At 41.1% G+C, this 9,401-nt stretch overlaps 1 pseudogene; it reads right to left on the bottom strand.

Annotated features, from left to right (window-relative positions):
• Window positions 1-8,718: 8,718 nt before the first annotated feature.
• On the bottom strand, window positions 8,719-8,837 carry LOC134912148 (5S ribosomal RNA; annotated as a pseudogene).
• Window positions 8,838-9,401: the final 564 nt, after the last annotated feature.

The following is a 9,401-nucleotide window of genomic DNA, read 5'->3' on the forward strand; positions in this document are numbered from 1 at the left end:
CTGAATGAGCCGTTTGACCACTTGCGCTGACTTTCTAAAACCATTGATTTAACAATAATACAATACAGTACATACCCCCAACTAACAACACACATCTACAAAAAAATATGAATCCCTCATATACAACCATCCAAGCCTCTCCACACCGTAAATGTTCCTATCAGCAAAGCTATCTGGCTTTGGGATTTGAAGGAGTGGAGGCTCTGTGTTAAATGTCAGTTGCAATGGACGGGATGCTTTGTAAAGACTAGCTGGGCACTAAGGCAGTAAGTTATCTCACAGACATCACTGTGGACAGCTTACTGGGAATGAGAGCTGCAACTTTGTAAAGCGAGCAGCTGTGTTATGGCACAAGAGGCAGGATTCTGTTGTGGGGAGGGGACTGGGAGGGGTGCTGGCTTGGTTCTCCCTGGCACGCTGGGCCCCCAAATGGCCCATCAGTGTTATATTCCAACACTTACAACACATATCTGAATTCAATTACACCATTTTTTCTACACTGTTTATGGCAACTGTAATGACCGATCACCATACACAGATTTCTTGGTGTCAGGTTATTCATGGAGGTCTGTAAAATGTAAGTTACTGCTTTTAATTTTTTTCATTAGCAGTTTATTCATCTTTGTCAACAACATTTGATACTTTTCACTGGATATTACCACATTCTGTCTCACTTTACAACATATGAGCTTAATTACTGTTTCACCATTTTATTGTAATTGTAGCATAAAATTCTCTATTATGTTTCTACAGAGTATGTGACACAGTCAAAGGAGTGCTAATGCCCCATGAATGTCTTGCCTATTACAACTTCATTCATTTTACATGTTAGATTTCATTCCTTTTTCAGCCATATTTTAGCCGTGGCCTTGGAAGGGACATCGAGCTGTCTAAATTACTAATTTTAATACATAGTCACTTGTATATATATATATATATATATATACTATATATATATATATATATATATATATATATACTATATATATATATATATATATATATATATATATATACTATATATATATATATATATATAGGAGATTAGGTCGCACTCACGTATAACGAAAATCATCCGCTGGGGTGTCATCCACAAATGCTCATAGGCATCCACTTATAGAAACCAGAAAAATAGAGAACTCACCAGTCTTTATCCTTAAACATATATCAGTTTATTCTATTGACAGCATAATGTCAACTGCATATTGCAGCCAGCAAATTTTCCTCAAACGTTTTCGGTCACATACAGACCATCATCAGGAGATTCCAACAGATCTATAGCAGAAGCTGTCTTATCCATATTCCAAACCATCAGCAATAGAACTGACCAAGCCTCACCGGCTCCTTAAATACCCCTCCATACAGAAAAAAACGCCGCCAAAACGGCCTCATAGTGACATCATACAATAGGCGGGGCTTGGGGAATCCATCACCAGATTAGCTGAAGTTAAACAATTCCTGTTGGTACATTACTACACAATCATAACTCATCTATATACTCACAGAGGTAGCCTACCCCATGTTGCTCCCAAATACCTACTCACAACCGCAGCACATAACAGCCGCCGCCCACAGCGAAGCTGCGCTCTCCCGGACGTTGTAATGGCCACTTCCTGAGTCCAATGAACTGCATCACGTGATCCCGGAAATGGCGTCGCGGCACGGTCGCTAAGCAACCCTCCACGACGCCGGGACACAAAAGACGCTACACTAATGACATCTAAGCCATCAATAAAAAACCTTACACTTGGAGCAGGATATATCACCATAAGCTTAATGCAAATTAACATCCAGGGACAAAGGTGACCACATGGAGCCGTTACCCAGTAGCAAAAAGCTGAATACCGCACGTCACTGAAAATGGGCCATTAAACTATTTCAAAACAAAAATAAAAATAAATATAGGAGTCCTTGATCCTATCACTAAAAGGGGAATCTAGGAGCCGGGGGGTCTTAGACGATAACTAAATATACCACTACCAACACATATAAAATTACAATTATATCTTAATACCAAAAAATTACCAAAATTACTAAAAAAGTGCATTGGTCCTAAAAAATTATCTATCTTAAATAAATCCCCAATGGATTATTCTCATTAAGTCCATCCGGGACCAGTGTCCCCAATCTGAAGATCCATCTAGCTTCAAGTTTCTTCAAAATCATAGTTCGGTCACCCCCCCTCACCGGGTCTGGTACCCAATCAATCATTCTGCACCTGAGTGCTGACACCTGATGCCCCGCTGTCAGAAAGTGCCGTGCGACCGGTTTATCTGTATGGCCAGACAAGATGGCTTTATGGATAGAACTTCTATGGTTCGCCATACGCTCTCTGAAGCTACATGTTGTCATGCCGACGTATGCTAGGCCACAGGGGCATATAAGCATATAGATTACAAATGTCAGTCTACAGTGCAACTTGTAACGGATCTTGATTGGTCGACCAGTGTGTGGGTGTGGAAATGTGTCCCCAGGTAATAAAGAACGACAAGTTACACACCCCGCACACTTATAACAACCGGGCTTCTTGGTATTTAACCATGTATTGTCTTCCTTTGGCATGAATAGTCTGGCTGGCTGCATGAGGATCTGTTTAAGGTTCCTGCCACGTCTATATGCCATCATGGGTGGTTTTTCCATGGTACCTCTAAATCTGGGCTCAGATTTGAGTATCGGCCAATGCTTCTTGATGGCTTTTGAAATCACCGGAGACTTATCATCAAATTGCGTTACAAAGATCATCCGATCTTGTTGATGATCTCGTTTCTGAGTGAGTCTCTTCCATGCTTTGTTAAGACAGCTTTCTATGACATTCCTTTTATATCCTCTTTCAAGAAAACGATCTTTCATCTGTGAAATTTGAATCTCTGCAGCCGCAGGATCTGTATTATTACGAAAATCTCTCATGAACTGGGAAATAGGAAGACTTGCTTTGAACGGGGGGGATGACAGCTAGTGGCATGTATAAAGGTGTTTCTATCAGTCTCTTTTCGGAATAAAGTGGTCCCCAATCGCAATCCATCGCGAAAAACTGTTACATCCAGAAAATTTATAGACTTAGAGTTACATGCCCCAGTGAAGCGGACTGTAGAATCCAAGGAGTTAAGCTCATCTAACATTAGAAAAAAATCCCCCTCAGTGCCATTCCACAATAGAAATATGTCATCTATAAATCTTCTATAGTAGCTAATCTTATCACCAAACCTAGGGAGAATATTCACTGATTCATATTCATGCATAAATATACCTGCATACATCGGGGCCACATTAGAACCCATTGCGGTCCCCGAGCACTGAATGTAATAGTCACCCTGGTAAGTGAAATGATTGTGAACAAGTATCAATTCCAATAGTTCAAGAATAAACTCACAAGGTGGGTTCCGAGTCACACATTTCTCCATAAGTTTCCTCACCGCATTTAAACCCACTGAGTGTGGAATAATAGTGTATAATGATGAAACGTCTAATGTTGCAAAAAGGATATTCTCATCAACGTCCCCTACTTCAAGCATATTATCCAGGAAGTCATTCGTATCCTTAAGGTAACTAGGTATGAAGGGGATGAGATCCTGTAGAAAGCTGTCTACAAAAATAGCCAAAGGCTGCAATAAGGAACCCCTGGCAGAGATAATAGGTCTGCCAGGGGGATCCACCAATTACTTGTGGATCTTGGGTAGGGTGTAGAGTAATGGACAGATAGGATGATCAACCCTTAAAAAAGAGGCTACCTGCTCAGTCAACCACCCATTTTGTACAGCCATATTAATCACATTGTCTACCTTCCTCTTAATACCTGGGATAGGGTTCATCGCACACTTAGTATAAGTCGTCACATCCGCCAACTGGCGTCTAATCTCATTGTCATAATCAACCGTTCTTTGTATGACAATTGCCCCGCCCTTATCTGCGGGGCGAATAACAATCACATCTTCCCTAAAGGATTTAAGCGCCTGCCTCTGTGTGAAATTTAAATTGTCAAAGCTTTTCCTCTCTTTCAGGGCCCTGCACGCATTCTCTGTCATTCTCAAAAAAGTGCGTATACTTGCATTGGAAGTCTGGGGATCAAAAAGACTAGGCTTTAAAAAAGAAGTACCTATCTGTTCAGAACTATTGTTTTCATCTTTGTCAATGAAAAAATCTCTTAATCTCAATTTTCTGCCAAATTTGAAATGATCTATAGCAAAATAAAAATCATCGTGCCTAGAAGATGGCACAAAACTCAACCCTAATGTTAGGAGGGAATACTCTGCCTTTGACAGGGTGTAATCGGACAGGTTAAAAACACAACCTAGTTCTGGTTCCTCCGCCATCTTTGCCCTGTGTCCCCCTCGCCGCGGGTGTGGTCTCTGTTTCTTAAAGAACTTCCCTGAGGCCTTCCCCTGCCTCGGCCTAAAAAACCACTCGGTGGGAGTGGAGCACCGGGCTCTGAGTCAGACGCTGACTGAGATGTAGAAGACTCTGTACCAGGTAGAATCCTACCCCTCTGTATATGGTGCGGTCTCTGTCTTCTCCCACTACTAGAGCCACCCAACAGCCATCTATATACGTTTTGGGTTACATAATCATTAGTAACAGTCTGTAGTTTCTTCCTCTTAAAAGAGACTAGCTCTTCTTTATATGCATCAAGCTGCGGTTGTGAGTAGGTATTTGGGAGCAACATGGGGTAGGCTACCTCTGTGAGTATGTAGATGAGTTATGATTGTGTGGTAATGTACCAACAGGAATTGTTTAACTTCAGCTAATCTGGTGATGGATTCCCCAAACCCCGCCTATTGTACGACGTCATTATGAGGCCGTTTTGGCGGTGTTTTTTTCTGTATGGAGGGGTATTTAAGGAGCCGGTGAGGCTTGGTCAGTTCTATTGCTGATGGTTTGGAATATGGATAAGACAGCTTCTGCTATAGATCTGTTGGAATCTCCTGATGATGGTCTGTATGTGACCGAAAATGTTTGAGGAAAACTTGCTGGCTGCAATATGCAGTTGACATTATGCTGTCCATAGAATAAACTGATATATGTTTAAGGATAAAGACTGGTGAGTGCTCCATTTTTCTGGTTTATATATATATATATATATATATATTGTACATATCCAAGCAGGCAGCGGCACTCGGATACGAGAATGTAGAAAAACAACGTGAAGGATTTATTGCATCTTGAACAGCTAATGTATCGGGGCCTAAATGCCCCTTTGTCAAGGTGAAAAATAAATAAATAAATAAATATATATATATATATATATATATATAGTAGCAATGTGTCCGGCGCTCCTATAATGTGGGTTACCTTCACCCGGTGCCCTCGCAAATGAAAGGATGCAAGCAGGCGACGGCGCGGCACTCAGGGCTTGGAAGAAGAAAACAACAGGCGACAACCAAGTCTGCAACAACGTTTCAATCTTAATAGATTTTCATCAGGTTACATATATATATATATATATATATATATATATATATATATATTAGCGCTGGGCAAGTTTTGGTGTGCTGCAGAGCTTTTGCTGCTCTGTTCATCGCCGCAAGCAGCAAGTCACCTGACCCCCTTGATGCAGAAGCCGCTGGAGAAGAGGAAGCCGCCAGCCGCCATAACCGTTTGGCTTCCATCAGGCGTTTGCAGCGAACTAAGGAAGACCGCATACATACTGACGGCTTGTTGATTGAGACTCCGGTAAGCTTGTCCACACTGCAAACAGTCACCTGCATCACACATAGTTAAATGAAAAGAAAAAAAATTGCGTGGGGTCCCCCCTCCTATATATAACCAGCCTCGGGCTCTTTGAGCGGGTCCTGGTTGTAAAAATAAAGGGGAAAAATTGTGTAGGGTCCCCCCATATTTAAACAACCAGCACCGGGCTCTGCGTCTGGTCCTGGTTCAAAAAATACGGGGGACAAAAGATGTAGGGGACCCCCGTATTTTTTAAACCAGCACCGGGCTCCACTAGCCAAAGAGATAATGCCACAGCCGGGGGACACTTTTTTATAGGTCCCTGCAGCCGTGGCATTACCCCCCAACTAGTCACCCCTGGCTGGGGTACCCTGGAGGAGTGGGGACCCCTTAGATCAAGGGCCAGGGGTGAAGCCCGAGGCTGTCCCCCTCATCCGTGGGTGGTGGATGGGAGGCTGATAGCCTTTGTGTAAAAAATAGAATATTGTTTTTTTGTGGTAGAACTACAAGTCCCAGCAAGCCTCCCCCATAAGCTAGTACTTGGAGAACCACAAGTACCAGCATGCGGGGAAATAACGGCCCCGCTGGTACCTGTAGTTCTACAACAAAAAAATACCCCCAAAAAAACACAACACACACACACCATGAAAGTACAACTTTATTTACAATCATACATGGACACTTACACACTCACATACTTACCTAGTTTCCCACGGAGCACCTCGGTCCCCTTGTTCACGTAGAATCCGCAGGGTACCTATAAATAAAAATTATACTTACAAACAATCCAGCGTCATTCTGTCCTCTTCTTTCTAGACGTAATCCACGGACTTGATTAAAATAAAATAACGGAAACCTGATCCACGCAATTGAAAGGGGTTCTAGGTTTACACATAGAAACCCCTTTCCCCGAATGCCGGGACCCCACGTGACTTCTGTCACTGAAGGTCACGCCTGCCAATCAGGGAGCGCCACATCATGGTGCTCTCCTGATTGGCTGTGCACTCCATGACGTGGTGCTCCCTGATTGGCTGGGGTCCCGGCATTCGGGGAAAGGGTATGTGTGAACATAGAACCTCTTTCAGTGGTACCACAAAAAAATATATTCTATTTTTTACATAAAAGCTATCAGCCTCCTATCCACCGCCCACGGATGGGGGGACAGCCTCGGGCTTCACCCCTGGCCCTTAGGTGGCTGGAGGGGGGGACCCCTTGATTTAAGGGGTCCCCACTCCTACACGGTACCCCAGCCAGGGGTGACTCGTTGGGGGGAGGGGGGTAATGCCACGGCCACAGGGACCTATATAAAAGTGTCCCTCGGCTGTGGCATTATCTCTCTGGCTAGTGGAGCCCGGTGCTAGTTTAAAAAATACGGGGGACCCCTACATCTTTTGTCCCCTGTATTTTTTGAACCAGGACTGGACGCAGAGCCCGGTGCTGGTTGTTTAGATATGGGGGGCCCCAAGCAATTTTCCCCCTGTATTTTTACAACCAGGACCGGCTCAAAGAGCCAGAGGCTGGTTATACACAGGAGGGGGGACCCCACGCAATTTTTTTTCCATTTAACTATGTATGATGTCCACAGGGCTATTGTCTGCTGCTAGTGCATTGGCCTTTAGACCAGCCTCCCTAGCACCCTAATCCAGCCCATCAGATGTATCTGATATTTTGTGTACCTTACCTTTATATGTTGTTAATTAATTGAATTGTGTTAATAAAATACAATATATACCCTCATGGACAGCGCTTCTTATAATTTCTCTAGCGCCTAACAATATGATTAATCACAGAAAATCCTGCGATTAATCGCAATTAGAAATTTTAATCGTTGCCCATCACAAATATATATATATATATATGCAACCAAAAGGAATAAGCGACCACTGGTGTTGTAATACCCGATGTATATGAAAATATATATACAATTTATTATAACAACAGGAGTTTAAAAAATGAGCAATAAATAAATAAAAATAAAAAATGAGCATAAAAAATGAAAAATGCAATAAAATAGAAATCTTCACATATGACATAAATTCGTTTAAAAAGTCACTTTTTAAGAAGACACAAGTGATATAAAAAATTACATGACCATATATACGAGTAGAAAAATATATATAAATAAGATATATATATATATATATATATATATATAAAATCTCAATCAGAGGTCATTTTAGGGGATTGCCCCAACGTGCTTAGTCTCACTTACTTCATCAAGCGGTAGGGACAGAATGAGACTCTATGTCTATTTATATCCATAATAATTAGCTTTCTAGTTATGACTTCACAACCCATCATGAGACTCAATTATATGACTAATAATGAAATATTGATGTATATCTACTGTAGTAAGAGTATTGACTTATGCCAGCTTATTAAGATAAAAAATGATTGATTTCTATGAACACAGCAATGTAAAACAAATAAAAACTAGAGAATTGTGACATTTCCGCCACAGTTCCGGTGACGGATGTTCAATTCCCGGCTTGCCCTGCAGTTCCACCCCACTTCTGGGATTCATTTGCGCATGCGCCCACCGCGGCTCCAGGCTCATTCTTCAGTAGTGTCTGCTGTGTCTCTCAGTCAATTGCTTTTGCGGCGGCCACATTTTTGTTGTTTGGTCTATACATTCTTTTGAGAGAACCATTTTCTAGGAGCCCACGGTGCCAGACATATTATATGGTGTCTCAGAAAGGAAAAGAGAACAATATTTACATTTAGCAATGATTCTTTTTACACATAGATTATTGTCTAGAAACAATAATAGAAGCAATATAAACAATAAGGATGGGTAAAACGGTATTATTTTAATATGGATGGATATTATAAAGTGTTTGTGCTTATGGTCTATATTATCATACATAGTTGTATTAATCTTTTAAAGTACAGTGAATAGTGTAAATAATAGAATTAAATCTACAAGGTGCTGTATTCAGGTGGATGGTAAAATGCTATATTCAAGTGATATTATTATTTTAATCCTTTATTTATATATTCTTATAGTGATGTGTTATAATGATTAAATTAACAGACTATTGTACTCACGTTTGGTTCTTACAGTGCCTGAGATTCCCAGGTGGTCCCCCTCCCTGGTACTGATCAGGCCCAACATTGCTTAGCTTCCAAGATCGGACAGATTTGGGCATTTCCAGTGTGGTTTGACTGTAGGCAATACCGTTCTGTACATACTATATCATATTTATTGATATTCGTTACAGGTGAAAATAGTGAACTATAATAAAAAATGTATAAGTGAAAGGAAAATGTAAAAACAATTTAGACTTTCACGTGAGTGAGGTCTTTACAGGAAGGGCACAATTTCATAGCTTTCGTTATAGCTTGCAAGTGACATTGTCTGTAGCTGAAAGATCCAAAACATCTCACGGTGTGACAATTTATTGGCCAACTCTCCCCCTCTTTCTCCTAATCTCACAAGATCAATGGCTTTGAAGGTCAGTTCCTCTGGATCTGAGTTATGTTCCATGATGAAATGTTTAGACACCGCATTACTTTCTACTTTATTCTTGATGTTGCGAATGTGTTCTTGTATGCTCAATTTTAGTGTCCTCTTAGTTTTGCCAACACACTGTTAACCACATTTGCATTGTAACAAGTAGATAACTGATGAAGAATTGCAGTTCATAAAGTTTTTGATCCTATATTCCTTTGTATTTCCTATGTCGGTGAAGGTTTTTCTGTTAGGATGTAGATATTTGCAAATATTGATTCGTCCA

Source organism: Pseudophryne corroboree, chromosome 4 (assembly GCF_028390025.1).
Source record: "Pseudophryne corroboree isolate aPseCor3 chromosome 4, aPseCor3.hap2, whole genome shotgun sequence".
Lineage (NCBI taxonomy): Eukaryota > Metazoa > Chordata > Amphibia > Anura > Myobatrachidae > Pseudophryne > Pseudophryne corroboree.